The 3,709-nt window shown below is 39.9% G+C and overlaps 1 pseudogene; it reads left to right on the top strand.

Annotated features, from left to right (window-relative positions):
- Nucleotides 1–367: 367 nt before the first annotated feature.
- LOC138161373 (zinc finger protein 850-like) lies at nt 368–2,918 on the top strand (annotated as a pseudogene).
- Nucleotides 2,919–3,709: the final 791 nt, after the last annotated feature.

Below are 3,709 nucleotides of genomic sequence, written 5' to 3'. Positions count from 1 at the left end.
GGTACACACAGGAGAGAAATCCTATCAATGCAACGTGTGTGACAAAAAATTCAAATCCAGCTCTGGCTTACGTGTTCATTACAGACTCCATACAGGAGAGAAACCCTATCAGTGTACTGAATGTGGGAAATGTTTCTCTCAGCCGTCACATCTTCATGATCATGAGAGAATCCACACAGGAGAGAAACCCTATCAATGTGAAGAGTGTGGGAAAAGATTCAGTGTCAGCTCTGCCTTTCATGTCCACCAAAGAATCCACACAGGAGAGAAACCCTATCAATGTAAAGCTTGTGGAAAATGTTTTTGCCAACTGTCACAACTAAAAGCTCATCTGAAAATTCGCAAAGGAGAGAAATATTTTCGATGTATGGAGAATCAGAAAAGATTCAGAAACAACTCAAGTTTACATGGTCGACCAAGAATCCACACAGAAGAGAAGCCTTATCAATGCAAAGAATGTGGGAAAAGATTCAGATACAATTCAAACTTACAGGTTCATCAGAGAGTCCACACAAGTGAGAAACCTTTTCAATGCAAAGAGTGTGGGAAAAGATTCAAGAATGACTCAAGTGTTCTTGCTCATCAGAGAGTCCACACAGGAGAGAAACCTTTTCAATGCAAAGAATGTGGGAAAAGTTTCAGGAGTAACTCAAGCTTCCATGCCCATTGTAAAGTCCACACAGGAGAGAAATCTTTTCAATGCAAAGAGTGTGGGAAAAGATTCACAAACAACTCAAACTTAAAGGTTCACCAAAGAATCCACACAGGTGAGAAACCTTTTCAATGCAAAGAATGTGGGAAAAGATTCAGATTCAACTCCAGCTTTCATGCCCATCAGAGAGTCCACACAGGAGAGAATCCTTACCAATGCAAAGAGTGTGGGAAAAGATTCAGGTTCAACTCCAGCTTTCGTACACATCAGAAAGTCCACACAGGAGAAAAACTCCATCAGTGCAAAGAGTGTAACAAAAGATTCAGGAATAACTCGAGTTTGCAGGTTCATCAGAGAGTCCACACAGGAGAAAAACCCTATCACTGCAAAGAGTGTGAGAAAAGCTTCAGTACCAAGTCAATCCTTCATGTCCATCAGAGAGTCCACACAAGAGAAAAACCCTATCAATGTGTCACATGTAGGAAATATTTTTGTCAATTGTCACATCTTCATACTCATCAGAGAATCCACACAGGAGAGAAACCCTATCAATGCAAAGTGTGTGACAAAAAATTCAATTCCATCTCAGGCTTACATGTTCATAATAGACTCCATACAGGAGAGAAACCCTATCAGTGTACTGAATGTGGGAAATGCTTTTCTAGGCTGCCACATCTTCTTGAACATGAGAGAATTCACACAGGAGAGAAACCCTATCAATGTGAAGAGTGTGGGAAAACATTCAGTGTCAATTCTACCTTTCATGTCCACCAAAGAATCCACACAGGAGAGAAACCCTATCAATGTAAAGCGTGTGGAAAATGTTTTTGCCAACTGTCACAACTAAAAGCTCATCTGAAAATTCGCAAAGGAGAGAAATATTTTCAATGTATGGAGAGTCAGAAAAGATTCAGAAACAACTCAAGTTTACATGGTCGACCAAGAATCCACACAGAAGAGAAGCCTTATCAATGCAAAGAATGTGGGAAAAGATTCAGGTACAATTCAAACTTACAGGTTCATCAGAGAGTCCACACAGGTGAGAAACCTTTTCAATGCAAAGAGTGTGGGAAAAGATTCAAGAATGACTCAAGTGTTCTTGCTCATCAGAGAATCCACACAGGAGAGAAACCTTTTCAATGCAAAGAGTGTGGGAAAAGTTTCAGGAGTAATTCAAGCTTCCATGCCCATTGTAAAGTCCACACAGGAGAGAAACCTTTTCAGTGCGAAGAGTGTGGGAAAAGATTCACAAACAACTCAAACTTAAAGGTTCACCAAAGAGTCCACACAAGTGAGAAGCCTTTTCAATGCAAAGAATGTGGAAATAGATTCAGATTCAACTCCAGCTTTCATGCCCATCAGAGAGTCCACACAGGAGAAAAACCTTACCAATGCAAAGAGTGTGGAGAAAGATTCAGATTCAACTCCAGTTTTCGTACCCATCAGAAAGTCCACACAGGAGAGAAACTCCATCAATGCAAAGAGTGCAACAAAAGATTCAGGAATAACTCAAGTTTGCAGGTTCATCAGAGAGTCCACACAGGAGAAAAACCCTATCACTGCAAAGAGTGTGAGAAAAGCTTCAGTACTAAGTCAAACCTTCATGTCCACCAGAGAATCCACACAGGAGAGAAACCCTATCAATGTGAAGCATGTAAGAAATGTTTTTCTCAACAGTCACACCTTCATGCTCATCAAAGACTCCACAGAGGAAAGAGAAACCTATAAATCAGATGAATTCAGTCAAAAATCAAATCTTCATATCCCTATATAATTAAAAATATTTTAAATTACCTTTATGGGAAAAGCTTTATTCAGAGTAGATGCTTCTAAGATCATTAGAGAGGCAACGTGACTTAGTGGGCTGGGAATTGGTCTCCAAGTCCAGAAGACTTCCTTTCAAGGATGAAACTTACCTTTCTATAGACACTCCTAACTGATCTCAAATAGAATTTTTTGCTCAGATATTTATCTTAATCTAGGGAATCACAAGAGGAAAAATATTTTTGCTTCCACCCTGATCTAATTCAGATCCATATCATATATACACACATACATGTATGTATATGCATGTTCATATGTGTGTGTGCACGTATACATCCCCTAGGAAATGATTACCAGCTTTCTGCCTCATTCAGTTGTGCTACTTATTCTAAAACCTCCTGCTTCATCCTATTCAGACCCTTTCTGTGATTTTTCAAAGACTAATTTGCTCCGACCTCTTTATCTGCCAGCTATATGCTCCCCCTCTCTTTCAGCCTTTTAACAGATCAGCTATAGCCTTGCTTCTCCTTGCTATTTCCTTTGTAGGAGATTTCAGACGTTTCTAAGTGACTCATTAGATTTTTCTGTGTGAGAAAAGATTGAGTTTTTCTGTCCTTTTATTATGATCCATGACTTTTTCCCAGTGACATCAATGTGTGCACATAAAATGTATCTGTTTTTGTACATATAAAGGTATACACACGCTGCTCAACTGAAGTGCATTTTAACTATGTTATTTCCTTCACTTCCCAATAATTTCCAGCATGCTACCTATAGCTATTTCTTCCAACCACATTTCCCAGAGTCACAGCTTCATGCACGACATGGGAAGCACAATCTGAGCTGTCTTTCCATTGTGTAGATAATGAGAGGGATTCCTTGTGATACAGAATTAAGAATGAATGATAGTTTGGTTTCCTAAAGTCATATCTAATGGCCTTGACTTGTCTTATAGGCTTCAATTTGGGGGGGGGGAGGTTAAAAATTAGATAACTTTCATATGTGTAATCACTCAGGGAAAGCAGTGGACTGGCCACAAAACCTCCTGTGATTTGTAGCTTTGGAAGAGAGGAGACTAAGGGCAACATCATCCCTGGAAGGAGGTGGAAAGCAGAGCTTTGTCAGGTGTGAGAGGATCATGGGGGATGGGAAGAGAGAGGAGGAAGGGATGGGGAAGGGAATAATCAGTTAGATAGCACCTACTATGTGCCACATTACTGGATGAAGTGATTTACAAATACATCATTTGGATGAGCAAGATGCTCTCAGAAAAACCTGGAAAGACATGGGCTG

The sequence above is a fragment of the Petaurus breviceps genome, unplaced genomic scaffold (genome assembly GCF_028583685.1).
Source record: "Petaurus breviceps papuanus isolate PSGF00001 unplaced genomic scaffold, PetGlider_PUasm1.0 185, whole genome shotgun sequence".
In the NCBI taxonomy this organism is placed as follows: domain Eukaryota; kingdom Metazoa; phylum Chordata; class Mammalia; order Diprotodontia; family Petauridae; genus Petaurus; species Petaurus breviceps.
This window is presented reverse-complemented; position numbering and strand designations above follow the sequence as displayed.